This window comes from Kogia breviceps, chromosome 16, assembly GCF_026419965.1.
Source record: "Kogia breviceps isolate mKogBre1 chromosome 16, mKogBre1 haplotype 1, whole genome shotgun sequence".
Lineage (NCBI taxonomy): Eukaryota > Metazoa > Chordata > Mammalia > Artiodactyla > Physeteridae > Kogia > Kogia breviceps.
Genome location: NC_081325.1, coordinates 9,038,895 through 9,056,344, shown reverse-complemented (window position 1 = coordinate 9,056,344; position 17,450 = coordinate 9,038,895). Strand labels below are relative to the sequence as shown.

Sequence of the window (17,450 nt, the reverse complement as noted above, 5' to 3'; positions counted from 1 at the left end):
TTCCTTCAGGATCTAGCTAACCCATTGATTGCCTTGTTTCTCCCAGTCCAAAACGTTCTTCATTCCCTCTGAATTCCTCTAGCATTTATAGTCAAGACTGTGCATCCTTCAACTACCATTAGTAGGGTTTGTTGAATTCTTACAATGTACAAAATTGATTCAATCTCCACTAAAAATAACTCCAATAGATAAATAAATGTCCACCCAGTTTTGCAGATGAGAAAACTGAGGTTCAGAAGGTGAATTTGCCCCAAACTGCATCTGGGATTTAAACCCAGGAAATCTGACTCCAAACCCACATACCTCCCAACTGCCCTGTGCTAAATACTCTGTATTTGTTTCTTTTTGTCTCCTAAAGGATTCAATGGCAAAGATCATTTACTGTACTTTTTTTTTTCTTTTCCACTGGGCCTAGCTAAGGGTGGAGCACATGGTATTTATTTAATAAACACTCACTTTTTTGCCTTCTGACTTCTAGACTTAAAGATACCATGACCCCAAATGAGTTAAGCAGTTGGTGAAACCAGTGGTCACAGCAGGATTGTTTGCTTGATAAACAACAGATGATAATCAAGACCAGGCCACGGTGACCAGTGACATCCTGACAATCAAGTGCTTAGCCATGGTGGTTCCCCTTTTTCCTTTTCCTTTGGAAAAAAGAAAACCAATGTAAAAGAAAACAAAACCAAACCTGAGCGCTCATTGCTAGTCTGAAATCATTTTGCTTCCAACTCTTATTCCAACCATCTCAGGGGCTTTGTTGACATTATCTGCTAATGACTGCAATCCCTGCTTCCAAAAGGAGAGAGGCACCAAGCTGTCAGGCACACCTTTCTGTCCACAGAGGTCTGAGGTCACCTCCCTACTTGCTGCCAGGCCAGCCGCCTGCACCAGGCCTCTGGATGCATTTCTAAAGGGTAATATTTACAGTGTCGGATAGCTGGGCATGGTGGAGCTGAATGGGACTCTTAATATAAAGGAGGCTTTCATTAAGACAGGGAGCACAGGCAAGGTGCCCTTGCTTTTGAGGAAAGGACGGCCCAGCACAAGACGAATGCTCCTTCCAGGCTTGAAATCATGCAGGTCAAGTGCCTTGTCATGCATTAACAGGCTTTTTAAGTTCCCAGGCAGATTGAGAGGAACGGCTTAGAGAAATGAAGGCAGAGGAATCATGCGATCTGTCTTGGTAGCAGAAAACACTGAGACACAGCAGCTGCATTTAAACAGAGCAATTTGCTAAATGAGTGGTCGGCTACGTTCCAGATGGCCAACGTGACACGGGGCTTGGAGGAAGCCTTTATTCAACCCTGCATCTGTCTAGACTGAGACATGAAAGGCCAGGTTATAGTTGCTGCTGCAGCAGCAGCAGCAGCAGCAGCTTTGAAACTCTTACATAAAACCTGCTCAGTATCACCAATGAGGCAGCCTGGCTGGAGACCAGCTGGAGAGGATTCTGCAGCATGGCGTGCGCGCAGCCTCACGGAAAGCCAGCTTCTCGGCTGAATGACGGCCAGATCGGGACAGGGCCTCTCTCTGTGCACCTCCGCCTGCTGTACCACTGTGCCCACCTCCCACGTGCAGGGAGGCCGATGATCTTAACAGGAGGAAGCACCAGGATAAGGTCAGAAAGCAGAAATATTGGTTGTGTTCTATGTGCCTTCTTTATGTGTACTGTTAAATCATTTCCCATGTATTTTGCCTTGGTTCTTCTAGTTAGGTTGTCAAATTCCCAACGTGGCTGAAAGAATATTCTTAGCTTTGCCTACGACCCCAATTTGTTTTCCCTTCTCCTTGCCTCTAGCACCTAATTCAGTCCTACTCCAGCACCTCCTTAGAGATGATACCTCAAAGATATTGGCTGAGGAGGCCGGGGGTAGACCAGACGACCGCTCAGTTCTGGGGCTTCCGGGTCCATGAGACATGTTGACTGACTGATTTAAACTAGGTCAGGCAAAATGGAGACATCTGATAGGCGTCTTGCCCAACTTTAAAAAATAGGCAGCCACAGAGCTTCATTGGGCTGGTATGAGGACCTACAGGAAGGCAGCTCTACTGACCTATTTCTCTCTGATAAGTTATACCCCGCGCCTATTTAATTTTTATTATTGGATTGAAAATTTCCATGAGTTGAAGCTTTCACTATGTTCTTCAGCAACCATTCAAGTCTCACGGCTGGAATGTTCTGACCGGTCAGTACACAAGCCTTCCTCCCGCTCCCCCTGCACCCCACCCCATCCCCAGGGCCCAGAACCCACTGGGCCTTCACACTGGACAGCAGCTTCATTTTTCTCTGAGTAAGGAGGAAAAGTTTAACCTGATGAATCACCAGCAGCACTTCCTGTGGCATTCTGGGGGAAAACTACAGTTTGCTCAGGAAGAACTCTGAAGCACTTCATTTACTGCGGTTTCTGATCTACACAGACGTGGAAACATTTGAGTTCTGTTCTATGCTGATACACCAAAGCTCTCTCACCAACATTTTTCTCTCTTAGAAGTTTCCTATCATCAGGACTATGTGTACCCTATAGTCAGCCCGAAATAAATGAATTAAATGAACACGGCTGTCCTAGGGGGAATATAGCACTACCCCCATGCTAATCTCACCCAGATACCACTTCTTATGTAACCATCTCTGCCCAGTTTCCTCATCTGTACCACTAAGCACAGAAAATAATTCGAGGGACTTTTTTTTTTTTTCAGTTCTCTCAAGAATGGCACATAACTAGCATCATTCTAGATGCATAGGTGAAAAGCTAATCCATACATACAAGGGATACTCTGGACATGATTGGCCTAGACCTTATTAATTGAGGTCTTTGTGGTAAGAGTCCAGGCTATGGAAGGGGAGTTAGTCTAGTATCTACAATATTCTAGTGGTAGATATGCCAAAAGATCAGAACAATGATGTCACTTAACTCTGAAATAGTTACAAATCTGTTCAGGTCCTTGCAATGTGCAAATAGCTTAGAAAGGGTATAAAAGTAGATTATTAACCTTCTTAAGAAACAGGTTTCTTCAGACTCATGGACATAGAGAACAGACATGTGGTTGCCAAGGGGTTTGAAGTGGGGGATGGAAAGGAATGACTGGGAGTTTGGGATTAGCAGATGTAAACTATTATACACAGGATGGATAAACAACAGGGTCCTACTGTATAGCACAGGGTACTATATTCAATATACTGTGATAAACAATAATGGAAAAGGATATGAAAAAAGAATGTCTATATGTGTATATAACTGAGTCACTTTGCTGTACAGCAGAGATGTAAATCAACTATACTTCAATTTTTAAAAATTAAAAAAAAAACAGATTTCTTAGTATGCTGAATGCAACACTGATGAGTATTATCAAATGATCTTTAAGTGCGTAATCCCGGGCCAGATGCAATAAAGAAAGAAGCCCAAGGATAGTCACACATCGAGACAGCCTTTTGTGGTACGACAATGATGAATCGTTTCCCTTGTCGTTGCCAGCAGGTCGTCAGTGTAGCTTCCCTTATGCTGAACGTGTCCCCGATTCCAGGGATATGTACCCATCAAAAAATATGCAAATTGTGAAGGCCTTGAAAGCTGCCGAAGGGTGGTCAGGTGACCTTAGGTGATAAAACAGGCAGAGCCAGTGCTTCTACTTCGTAAATAAACTTACTTCTCTCTCAGGCACAACTCATAACTTTGCTAGATGGCAACATGAGCTCTTGAACGCTACCTTCACCGGAAGCCTCTTTTCAGCCTAAAGAATATTTGATTTTTAAAATGAGCATCATTTGAAGGCTCAATACTGTTTGAAAATGTCGAGACTTTTTAACATTCAAATATAGCTCCACAAAAGAGCGACCCATGATTGACGTTTTCTCTTACTAAAGTGCTGTTAATTAAGAACCACAGCCACGAGCAAAAGCGATGAAAGCAGCAGACCCCGCAAACTATTCCTGAAACAAAAACACGACTCTGATTCGCTTAGGACCTAAATCAAAGGAACACGGCGTACGGGCTCATTCACGTCCGGTCCACTAGGGGGCAGTGGATGATCGAGTTTCCCCCAGGCGGCTTTCACGACGGTTGCTATATATACACCTGAAGTGTGGCCGGCCTTCCACTCAAAGTGAGCAGTGCAGCAGCGATGGCAGGTGCAGAGAGCAGCCAGTTATTGCTACGAGCACAGTCTGTCAGAAGGATGAAGTGAAATGAATCATTTGCATTTTTTGCCAATGAACTTGCATTATAATGAACAGGCAGCATCGCCTGCATGGGCCCTGGCTTCGCCTCCCTGGCTTCTGCTGGACCACTGCCAGAGTCACCAGGCTGGACGGCACCCAGGACTAGAGCGCGGGGGACAGGCAGAGCCCGGGAGCCGGATTTAACAGTCGCCTGGGGCTGGTGACCACAGGGGCACGAATGACCCTGCGGGCATGGGGTGGGTTTGCCTCTCCCATCCCATCCTGGTGCCAGCTTCCACTGGGAGGGGAATTCCAGGCCTGGACGCTGCGCAACACACATCCAGAGACACCATTCGTGTCGCAGTCTGTGTGGGTGGCGCCCCCTGGAGTTGGGCCGTGAGTGCAGATTCCCCGCTCCCGCCGTGCAGGGCCCGGGACTGTAGGTCTCTGTAGGAGTGCCCATCTGCCCTCTAACGGCTCCTCAATTTAAAAAAAACCTGTCTTAAAGGGCTCTAGGGAAAATAGAAAGGTGACACCCGAGCAAAATTAGAAACTGGGACCAGTGCATTTCAGTGTCAGCCACAGGCCCTCTTCCTTCTTCCTCTGTCCCACTCTCTGATCCAAGAATCTGGCGCCCTCCTCGTGGTTTTGTCTTTGTCCTGTTCCAATGTGCTCTTCAAAAAGATTCTAGGACATCACACCATCGACTTCAGTTGTGTTTACATCACTCTGTCTCCTCTTCCACCAGAATTTGCATTTAAACCTTATTTCTAATTGTGAAGCAAAATCCAGAGAAGGACTCCTCCCTCCTGGCCCCTTTCCTCTTGGCCCTGATTAACAGCAGCCTCCCCTGCCCAATGGGAGGCCAACCAAACGTGCGTTTCCACCTGTGCTCCCCCTTTAAAGCTGTCCGAGTGATTCCTTCATTCCCAGCCCCATTTCTTCACACATTTACCTGGAACATCCCTTTCGTTTTACTTAAGAACCAGTAAAGCACAGTGGTTAAATGCAGGTTCAGATGAGGCTGCTTGGGTTCAAATCCCAGCTCTGTCACCTCCTAGCAGCATGGAAACTGGGGAAATTGCATGACTTCTCTGTGCCTCACTGGCCCCGTTCCCACAGAGGGCGATAAGAGCATCGCCTGGTGGCCGTGGTGTGAGGATTGAAGGCACCAGGCACAGCACCGGGCAGAGGCCAGCACTCCGTACATGTCACTTCTCAGTATTTTATGTATTTGCCATAATGCAGTATTTCCTCTTCTCTTTCCTCTTCTTGCACCTCGGCTTCAAGACACAGATGCTCCTACACGCTTCCCTCCCCCTTGCTTCTCCCTGAAAGGATGGCAGATGGTCTTCTGGCCCCTGAATCAGTGCCGACTGCCCCCTCCTGCCCTCTCCTGCCCTCCACACACCTACCTGATCATCACCATAGAGAAGCAGGCACTTGTCAGGATCCTCGTAACTAAAGCAAAGAACGGAAAAAGAAATCATCTTCAGACATCAAGAACAACAACAGCGCAGGGGAGGGGGGGATCTGACGAGTGTCCTTTATGTCGTGTCTGTGTTCTATTTGCAGAACAGTCTTGGAAATAGGCACTTGTTTACTTTGCCCAGATCAGAAGTGATTTCAGATTTCTCTTCGTTTAATCAGCTCCTTCCACTGTGCAGGTTCATAATTAAAATAAGAAATTTATTTATAAAGCCAGTGCTGGAGCTGAGAGCTAACTGTAATTAGATGCTTAGGCTGATGAACCCTCTGTCACGTGGACCCCAAACTGCATCGGCCAGCCTGGAAGGAGAGGCAGGGACTTCCCTGACATGGTCAGCATCTCCCTCGCCAGATGGGAGATGGAGGGAGTGAGGAAGGAGCGACTGGCTTCCCGATCCTAGTGTACAAGATGGAGAGCGGCCAGATTTTCATGGGGAAATGCTACACCACCCCACTTTGGGTAAATGGCTGGCTCCAAGGGTAGGGTGCCCACTGGCTGGTGCCAGGACCAGAGGGAGGGAAACAGCTGCCGATGGAAGAAGACTTGAGCATGGGTGGAGTTGGCTGGGAGAGGGGATGAAGGGGCCAAGAAAGAGTGGGAGGAGGGGGTGGGGACAGTGGGCAACGAAGTGGCAAGACCTTGACTGTGTGACCTTTCCCAGTGACCCCTCAAATCTCAGTATCTAGAAAAATCATTAAATGCTTGGTGCGGTTGGATTTCTTGTCAAAGCCAGTAAAGTGGCCTGGTAGATACAAGAGGTGAAGGCCTGCCAATATCTGGGAAGTATCAACACTACAGCTACAAGGCTTGTTTGACATTATGTGGCTACATTACATTTTTTTTGAGGAATATAGTTGATGTACAATATTATGTTAGTTTCAGGTATACTACATAATGATTTGACACTTGCATACATTAGGAAATGATCACCAGAAATCTAATAACCATCTGTCCCCATACATGGCTACATTAAATTTGACAAATAATTTGTCACTTTGTATTCGATTAATTTATTGCTCTTTTTATTTCCAAAGACAGAAGGGACCTACTAGACACGTTTCTTTCCAGTGTCAGTACCAGAAATCTGTATGTGTCTTAAACACCTTAATTGTTATCTTATGGACACTATGAAGTGGCCAATGAATGCTGTTTTCCTCTTTTTTCTGGCTTCTAGGAAACTCAAAGAAAAATATGCTGTTCGTTTAAAAAAGTTGTTTAGGGTGTATTATGGAGTATATTTTGTTCATTGACTTTGTCTTCCTATATATATATTTTTCCTTCATCTTCATTCACCTGTGTGCATGTGTATTATCTTTTATTCTATTCTCTATCCATTGCTGTAGGTGTCCCCAAATCCTCTTTTAGACAATGCAGTTATTAATAAACAAAAACACAAATAAATACATTTTTGCCTATCCTGGAAGTTCTTACACTTTAATCTTTTATTGCACAGAATATTCCTCAAGTTTTGCTGTCACATCTGTTGGTTAATCTTTCTGGACTTCTGTCCTTAGAGTTCTGCTTTTGTAAAAGACTTTGCTTCACCCCCATTTTATTAAGATGTCCTCTTATATTTTCTTCTAGTATCTACTTTAAAAATATGTAGATTTTTATTCGGAATCTATTTTTATGTATACTGTAATTTAAGGACTTAATTTTTTCCCTTAACAAATAGCTAAATATCATTTGTTAGACTGTTCTCCCACTAATCTGAAAGGTTTGTTTAGTCAAATACTACCTTCCCTTTATACCTAGGTCTGTCATCGATTTATTTGTCTCTCCTTTGTACCAGTATCTTTTCTCTTTCATTTACTTTAACTTAACAGCTTGCTTTGATACCCAGTAATTCCAGTCTTTTCTCCTTATTCTTTTTCAACATTTTCTTGGCTATTTGCACATATTTACTCTTCCAGATGAACTTTAGAATCAACTTGTTGAGCTTCAAAGCAATCTCTTAGATATTTTGATTGAAATTCCACTGAAGTTGACATTTAATTTGGGGAGAGGTAAAATCTTCACAATATTAAAATTTCCCATTGAGGAACATATTGCTTCCCTTTTATTTGGGCTTTCTTTTACTCTTTTAAGAAAAGTTGCTATTGCTCTAGATATATCTCACACATTTCTTGTTAAGGTTATTTCTGGGAATAATCAATAGTCTACCAGTCAATTTCTTCCTTAGACAGAGAGGAAGTGAGAAAGATAGTAAAGAGTCAAGTTCCTCACGGTCAAGATATTCCTGTTGTGACGCCATATTCACCTGCAAAGGTTTGTCATACCTTTTCCCAGCAAACACCAGTTCAGCCCACGTACAATGCTGGAAATACTATCTAAGAACTACTGGCAGTTGAATAAATTACAAAAAAATCTTAAAAATAAATCCTACACGTCCTTCAAGAAGGCAAAGATCAGAGGCTCTCCACTAAGCTATCAAAAGGACCCGTTTGGACCCCCAATTTTTCTCTGTACCTTATATTTTTATAGAAGATTGAAAATATAAAATTCAACTCCTTGCACACATTGCCATTCTCCCCAGCACAACACTTTTCATAATTCTTGGGATTTGAATATCATAAATAATCGGCCCGGTCTACTGGTTTCTCATTTCTTTGACCTACCTTTTAATAGTCTTGTCTTCTACCATATTTCAGCCACTCACTGCCACGGTCGTACCCTTGATTTTGTTAGTAATACCTGGAACCCCTCCAGGAACTCCATTTCACACATCCTACCTCCAGTCTTCCCAATTTATTTGCACTATACTCCAGCTTTAACTTAGGACTTTCAATCCATTGATCCTAACACATTTTCACTGTCCCCTGACACTTCCATGCCTCATTTTCCTTCATATCTGGCTTGAATTCCATGGTCAGTTATAACCACTTCCTCTATATACCCCCAACTCTCTCTTTTGTTGTTGCTGTTCTTTCTTGGCAAAAGCACACCCCTGATTCAAACTGACTTTCCACCCACCCCCTGCATGCACGCATGTGAAAATGTGGCTGGAGAGAAACCACACCACCGTGCTGAGTGGTCCGACTTCAAATCCATGACCACAAACCACAAATAAGTTCTCAGTGCTTCCTGGCGGCCGTCCCTCATCTCCCACTCTCCAAGACCATTTCACACTTCCTCTTTTCCCTGAAAATCTCTAACGCTTCTTCTCAACGTCCATTCTCAGATGAGATTCTTGTTTCCTGAGTCATACAGCCTCGCCTGCAACCCCTGCAGCTCACTGGCGTTTGTCCCTCCGGCAGCAGAGTCTAGTGAGCGTTGCCTATCCCCCCACCCACGTACTTTCTAGTACCTTCCATGCTATATTTGTTCTCCTTGGCCCTCACTCCCTAACTCGCTCCTTATTGAGCTTGCACATTGCCTGTCTCCTTCCACTAGGATGGAAGTCCCCTGAGAGCAGAGCTTTTATCTGTTTCTTTTCCCGCTGGGTCCCCAGCACCCAAACAATGCCTGGCACGCATGTGTGGATGGGACTTCCTTAGAAGGCATCCTTTACAAAGTCCTCTGTGATCAGCTCCCACACTTGTCACCGTGAGGGTGGACTGGAAGACTGTCCAGCACTAGCTGGATACAGTGGGTGGGCCTGCACGCTGCACCCACAGTCCTCAGGGCGGCCCTCATTCACCCTCGCCTGCTTGGTCTCCAAGCCTCAGCCGACATCACAGCCTCACCTGGAGGTCACAGGTCTCCCAACACACACTCCCCACTGCCCGTGGCCTCCTTGATGTCTGAGCCTCAGTCACCCAGCCAAACTCAGGGCAGCCTCTCGCCCGCCCTTGGCTCTGTCATCCTGTTGAATGAACGTTGGTGACTAGCCCGGTGTCTGTCGCTGGCTAGGCGCTCCCCACAAGCCATTCACTCCTTCATTCTTCAAATAGTTATTGACTATATACCATGTGCCCAGTGCTGTTCTAGGCCGATGGAATATCATAGAGAAGGGTCTTGCCATTGTGGAGCTCATATTCTAATGCGTAGGCAGATAATAAATAAATAGCCAAATAAATATATCGTGTGTCAGATAACGCTAATTGCTATGGAGATAAATAAAGCAGGGTGAAGGAATAAGGAAATTTGGGTCTGTGGGTGGGAGAGTGTATTTTCATGGTCAGAGAGGCCTCTCGGAGAAGTGGGTAACACTGGATTGAACCACATGGATTTCAGAAAAGAAGGTTGCTCCTGGGGGTGATGACAGCACATGCAAAGGCCCTGAGGTGCACGTGTGCTTGGGGTGTTCAAAGAGCAGTAAGGCATGCAGAGACCTGGAGCAGGGCGGGCAAGCGGGAGGGTCGTAGTGGGGACAGTGTGGCGTGGAGGAAGAATAAAGGGAGGAGGGTTTCCCCCAGAACCGAAGGAGAGCCTCCTTGGGCTGGGGGAAGAGTAAGAAGAGCAAAAGAACCACAAGGAAGGGGCAGGAAGGGAGGGCTGAGGGTCTTAGTGGGCACGCAGCCCAGCTTCCCAGAGGGGCTGCCGGGGGAGCAGTGGTTCCCCAGGAACGTGAGAAAAGTGGCTGCGTGGCGCTCCAGGCAGACGTGCCACCTGGTGCAGTCTTGTGTACGAGACAGCCTCAGGCGTGAAGGGGCCTTGGTGATCGCTTCCCACCAACGGGCCCCCGAACTCTGGCACCCTGTGGGTGGGGGAACCCCTGCAGTGACTGATATTATGGTGGGTGCTCAAAATAGAATTGAACTCGAGTTTTGGAAAATAAAGTAAGTTATACTTCTTGCACATCCAAGGTTACAGACTAAGATTCACACTGGCTCCGTTATTCTAAGTACATTAAAATCGGAGAAACAAAGTATCGTGCACCGCTGGCTTATCTTTCACAAATCTTTGCCCCTGGATGTTGGCATATTTTTCTTACAACAAGACTTTAAAAAATGGAGAGAGTTGCCTGAAGTGGAGATCTCTGCTCTGCTGTGGCTTACCCTGAAAGGAGGCTCCGAGCCTGTCTCAAAGTGTGAAATCGCCAACTTCTCTAAGAGAGAGACTCCAGTGGTATCTCCGCCAAAAAAAAAAAAAAAAAAAAAAAAAAAATCCCAGAAATACATCCATCCTGAGTATCAGAGCCCAGAAATTATTCATATCACTCTGCAGCTCTGGCAAGAGACCAAATTCCTGGAATTCGAGGCATCTGAAACATTTCATTGTGCCTCAGTAACAGCAATAGACATGGGAGATAACAATCTAGAAGGATTGAGTTTTTCAAAGGGGCTATCTTTGATTTTTTTTTAAGATGCAAAGAGGTCCAATTTAGGACTGATAATTTCCTCCCTTCTTCAGAAATCTCTCTAGCTAATCTGTGTGTTTTAATCTCAGTAAGGGCATCAAGGCTCTCATCTCATTTAGGAGTTGGGTTTAGAGGAATTTTATCCAACTAGCTGCAGCCCAGGGATTCAGGAGAGCATTTTGTCACCTCTAATAACCTGAAGCTTTCATACAGTGCTTAGGACAGCGCCCCAGACTCAGGGTGTACTCAGCATATGCCACTGGAAAGAACAGGGGGGCCAGGAAATGGGAAGCACCCAGCAGGGCTTGGACTGGCTCCAGATTTCATTTCTTTGAACCTTTCTAAATTGCAAAGCATCATGATAAGTGAGTCAATTTCTGACAAGTCTTAGTATTCCAAATCCTAATGATCTTACCATCTCCATATTTTTTCCGTCCGGATCACAGTAAGCTAAAGCATAGAATACATCTCCTGGTTTTCCCCTTCAAAATGGAGAGGATTGTGGAGTCCAGTTATGAAAGGTGATGGGGAGACTGAGGCCAATGACAGCTGTCCACAAGGGCTCATCAGTGTTTCTTTTTTTTAGGTGGCAAAAGAGAGAAAGGCCCGTAAGATAAGAGGTCACACTGAACGTGTCCCTAGTTATTGATGTTAGATTCTTCCTCTCTAGATATCAGCCTTCCAGGAATAAAATAAAGTGGATCATCAATGCTCCCAACTCATAACTCAGCTCAGGAAAGAAGGCAGCCTGTTTTTACTCAGTGCATTCTTGACCTGGACCGAATTGATTGTACTAAGGCACTGAAGGGTGGCTGGGATTCTATCACTTATGTGAGAAGTCTCATCTGCAGCATCATGGGGATGCCGTTAGGGGATGAGCCATATCTTGAGAGAGCCAGGCATGTCTTAACATCAACTGGGATGAAAACCAGAAAACAATGGTGGTACTGATCACTTTTGTACTTCAAAGAAGCTGGGAGGAGTGCAGATCATATGACAAGCATCAGTATCCAAAAAGGCCTTGACCCACTGGGATACGGGCCAAATATCACTGATATTTGTTCAAGGGTGTAAGCAGAGCATGATCAAAGCTGTCTAGAGTTTGTGGGCCAAGTTGCAAAGAGGAGAGACTGGAGGCCGTGAGCCAATCAACTAGAACACCCAAGCAATTGCTCCCACCCACACTGGGGCAGTGACTACAGAAATGAGAGGAGAAAAGGGGCAAGAATTGGTTAGTAATTGGAAGTAAAAGGTGAGGAAGAGAGGAAGCAAACACAGGGAATTCCAAGGTTCTCAATGTGAATGATGATATGGAGGCTGTAATCAGGAAAGAAAACATAGGAAACACTGCAGAATCTGGGCAGGGTGGGGAGGGCTGTTGTATTTTGACACTTCAGTTTTGAAAGGCCTGTAGGATATCCACTCAAAGATGAACCTAGGATTTAGAGGACAGGGGTCAAGAAGTAGATTTTAAATCATACCAAAGCCATAAAAAGGAAAGATAATACTTAAGGAGATAATGTGGTAAAGGAGAAGGCCAAGGCTAGGACTTGAGGGGCCCTCAGCATGTGAGAGGGAAGAGGAGGACAAAGGCAGGAGGAGGTGGAGAACCAGAGAGGGCTTTACCGCAAAAGTCAAGGGAAGAAAAAGTATATGTCACACAGTTTGGTATAATGAAGACTCAATAGAGGGAAAAGATTCGTCTCTTAGGATGTTATTGTATTAGGTTCAGTGAGAAATAGTGAAGGCTGGCAGTGATGGTGTCCTGGGCACATGGCAGAGGATGAGGGACAGGACGCTGTGAGTCCCTGAACGTGCAGGGTGAGGGGGCATGTCCCTCTTCAGGCCTTTACTCCTGCTGTCCCTCTGTCTGCACTGCTCTCTCCCAGGTATCCTCTTGGCTTCCTCAGCTCACTCCTTTGCTTCCTTTGGGTCTTAGTTTGAATGTCACCTTCTCACTGAAGCCTACCCTAACTACCTTACTTATTACTTACTGCAACCAACAGCCCTCCCCCTCATTCTCACCAACACACACACATACTTCCTTGGCATTACTTTTTCTTTTTGTCCATAGCACTTACCACTTTCTAACATACTGTATCATTTGTATATTTATAACACTTATTGTCAATTTATAACACTTATTGTCAAACTCCCCTGTTCAAGCAAAAATTCCTTGAGGGCAGAAAATCTTATTTATTTTGTACTTTGAAGGATTTCCAGTACTCACAACAGTGTTTGGCTCATGGGGGGTCCTTCTGTAGTATTTGCTGAGTGAATGAACATAGCTGACTATAATACAAGGCAGAGGGTGATAATGCCTGGAATAGAGATATAAATAAAATAATGTGGAGTATAAGGGAGAAATAGATAGCAATAGGATAATAGTAGGAAACCTCAATACCTCACTTTCAATAATGGATAGAACATCCAAACAGATTAGTAAGGAAACACAGGACTTGAATAACATTATAGATCAAATGGACCTAACAGACATATATAGAACTGTTGACCCAACAGCAGCAGAATATACATTCTTCTGAAGCACACATGGATTTTTCTCTGGGATAGATCATATGTTAGTTTAACAAATTTAAGAAGATTGAAATCATACCAAGTATCTTTTCTGACAACAATGGAATGAAGTTAGAAATCAATAGCAGAAAGAAAATTGGGAAAATCATGAACATGTGTGGAAAAAACAACATTTTTGAACAACCATTGGGTCAAAAAAGAAATTAAAAAGGAAATTAGAAAATACCTCAAGACAAATGAAAATGAAAACACAACATACCAAAACTTACAGGATTCAGTGAAAGAAGTACTAAGAGGGATGTTCATAGTGACAAATGCCTACATTAAGAAGAAGAAAGATCTCAAATCAACAACTTAACTTTACACCTGAAGGAACTAAAAAAAAGAACAAACTAAGCCCAAAGTTGGCAGATGGAAAGAAATAACAAAGACTAGAAAAGAAATAAACAAAACAAAAAACCAATAAAACTGAGGTTTTTTTTAAAGATTAACAATATTTACAAACCTTTAGCCAGATTAACTAAGACAAAAAGAGAGAAGACTGAAATAAGTAACATTAAAAATGAAAGAAGAGGCATCACAAATGATACAACAGAAATAAAAAGGGTCACAAGAGACCACTATGAACAATTATATGCCAACACTGGATAACCTAAAAGAAATGGACAAATTCCTAGAAACATAAAATCTACCAAGACTAAATCATGAAGAAATACAAAGTCTGGCCAGACGTATAACTAGTATAGAAATTGAATTGAAAGCCCAGGACTAGATGAATTCACTGGTGAATTCTACCAAACATTTAAAAAAAGAAGACCAGTCTTTCTCAAAAACTTCCAAAAAATTGAAGAGCTGAGAACACTTCCAAACTCATTTTATAAGGCCAGCATTATACTGATATCATAGCCAGACAGAGACACCACAAGAAAAGAATACAACAGGCCAATATCCCCGATGAATCTAGACACAAAAATCCTCAACAAAATACTAGCAAACCAAATCCAACAGCACACTGAAATGAATGATGGTTCAAGATACAGAAATCAATTAATGTGACACATCACATGAACAGAATGAAGGATAAAAATCACATGATTGTCTCGATAGATGCAGAAGAAGTGTTTGACAAAATTCAAAATTCTTTCATGATAAAAACTCTCTACAAACTAGGAATAGAAGGAAAGTATCTCAACATAATCAAGTTTTCTTCCAAGAAATCCTCTGGGGTAGTAATGTCATATCCCTTAGTATAGTGTTTTTCTTCCCCCTTCTATTGTTAGTTTACTTTATGTTCAAAGAGGGCAAGTCTTGCCCTAGGTTAGAAGACAAATTAGCAGTAAATCAAGCTGGGATTAAAAAAATACTTATTCTTTACATATTCATTTATTTAATCAAAAAATAGCTATTGAATGTCTTCTATGATCTAAGGGCTCTATTAGGCAGATACATTTATGACTTATCAAAAGTATTTCTCTTGCCTTCCTGTTTTGTTTTTATAGCTAAGAGTTTTAAGGCTGAGACATACCTTAGAGTGTGCCTACAAGGGTGTGAAAGCACCAAAAAAGAAGTTGTATGTGAAATTGTATATTAAAGGTAATAATAGAGTGGATTTTGCACATGGCAATTAGTTTACAATGTGCTCCCACAAATGCACTCAGACACCATGATTAATGCTCCCTGGAGCCTTCAGTCTCTGTAACTAGCTGTCATTGTACTTACCAGAACCCTATTCTCCCAGGATATTATGATAAATACCACGTTGGTTCTAATATTGCTGTAAGTAATTAGGTCTGGGTGTGAGAGGGGGTGGTTAGATGAAATGGAGATAAAAAGCAAAATTTATGTTCTGGCTGCTTAGCTGGAATTCAGTAAGAAACCAAGCCAGCAATCCTTAAGTGAGGTTTTGGGGTGACACAGAGACATCCCACCCACCCCACAACATATACCCATGCCCGCTCTGTGGGGGTTTTAAGTGCTGTTTCAAATTCGTTTTCTTTTGGGTGTGTCTGGAAGCTAAATATCAGAAGGCAAATGCCAAAATGAGAAAACTAGTCTCCACATCAGAGGAGCAGGGTATCCTGTACCTCACCCCTAGTCCAACAGAGAAGCTCTCAGAGAATGACATCATCAACAAACAGTCCTATTGGTTGATGGGATTGGTACATGGCCAATACCATTGGCTCCATCCCAATGAACCTCTCAATAAGGGAGGGGTGACTGGTTAGAGTATACAACCCAAGTCAGTAAATATTCACTGTTGTGTACGAAATGTTTGTGTCCCCTCAAACTTTGTATGTTAAAACCCTAACCTCCAATGTGATAGTATTTGGAGATGGGGCCTTTGGGACCTGATTAGGGTTAGATGAGTTCATGGGGGTGGGGCTCTTGAAAGGATTATGAAGAGACACTACAGAGCCCCTCCCTCATACATACATGCCAAGGAAAGGCCATGTGAGGACACAGTGAGAAGGTGGCTGTCTGCAAGTCAGGAAGAGAGCCCTCAGCAGAAAGAGAAGGGGATGGCACCTTGATCTTGGACTTCCCAGACCCCAGAACTGAGAGAAAATTAATTCCTATTATTTAAGGCACCCAGTCTGTGTCATTTTGTTGGGGAAGCCCCAGCAGATTTATACATTCACATTCACTAGAATGTGCTCTCCTTGAGGCTGGATGTCCTGTGTGTTCAATCCCTGAATCCCTAGCCCATAGCAAAAGACTCCTCCTCACCCCCCAGCTCCAAGCCCCAAGAGTGGTGGGACAGGACAAGGTCATCATGATGTCCTGGAATCACAGTGTCCCTGGAACCTTTGTTAATTTGGGGTGCTCTCCACTCAGGCCTCCCCTGTCAAGAGTTCACCGAATCATGAAAATGGAAACCAGAATTTATAGTGTTCTTCCTGAGTGCCAGACAAGTACCTGACAAGTATTATCTCATGAAATCCTCCTAACAATCCAGTGAGCTGGGTACTATTTTTATTTACCAGTTTTACAGACAAGGAAAACTGAGGCACAAAGAGTTCAGACCACCTGCCAGTAAATACTAGTGAGATTTGACATCAGGGTCTCAGTTTTTGATTGCTTATTCATTTTTTTTAAACAAGTATTGAACAGCTATTTTGTGCCATACCTTGTGATAGGTGTTAGACCTACAGTGGGGAACAAAACAGTTGTGGTTCCTACCCTCCCAGTCTAGTGACAGTCCGTAGACAGAGAATTCACCATCTATACTCATAGGCCCATGACATGTGCAATAGGGAAAATGAACAGGGTCAGTGGGCGCATAGTCAGATAAGGAGGAGGTGAGATTTAAATTAAGATTGGAAGGGAAAGATGGGGGTGGGGTGGGCATGGTGCTTCAGGCAGAAGGAACAAGGGCAAAGGCCCTGAAATGGGAAACTGCCGAGGGCATCTGAGAAACTGAATGAGGCCATGGAGGCTGGTGCTCCAGAGACTGGGAGTGAGCAAAGCGGGAGGGTGTCCAAAGAGCTTTGAGGCCATGGTGAGGGCACAGGAGGCCCACGGGTGGTCATGCATTGTTCATGCCACTCCCAGCACTTCGGGACTGGAAGAGGATCTTATTGCATTTTTTTTTTTTTTTTCGGTACGCTGGCCTCTCACTGTTTTGGCCTCTCCCGTTGTGGAGCACAGGCTCCAGATGCACAGGCTCAGCGGCCATGGCTCACGGGCCTAGCCGCTCCACAGCATGTGGGATCTTCCCGGACCAGGACACGAACCCGTGTCTCCTGCATCGGCAGGCAGACTCTCAACCACTGCGCCACCAGGGAAGCCCTCATTGCAGTTTTGACTTGCATTTCTCTAATGGTTAGTGATGTTGAGCATCCTTTCATGTGTTTATTGTCAGTCTGTATATCTTCTTTGGAAAAATGTCTGTTTAGGTCTTCTGACCATTTTTAGATTGGGTTGTTTGTTTTTTTGATATTGAGCTACATGAGCTGCTTGTATATTTTGGTGATTAATCCTATGTCTGTTGTTTCATTTGCAAATATTTTCCCTCATTCTGAGGG

General features: G+C 44.0%; 1 protein-coding gene across 5 annotated transcripts in view; it reads right to left on the bottom strand.

Moving 5' to 3' along the window:
* The window catches only part of TEX26 (testis expressed 26), a 188,925-nt gene that overhangs the window by 109,024 nt on the left and 62,451 nt on the right, over positions 1 to 17,450 (bottom strand). For all 5 annotated transcript variants that reach the window (XM_067016800.1, XM_067016801.1, XM_067016802.1 and 2 more), the window contains one exon: positions 5,575 to 5,620. The gene's annotated coding sequence lies outside the window, so the exon portion shown is untranslated. The remainder of the gene's footprint in view (positions 1 to 5,574; positions 5,621 to 17,450) is intronic.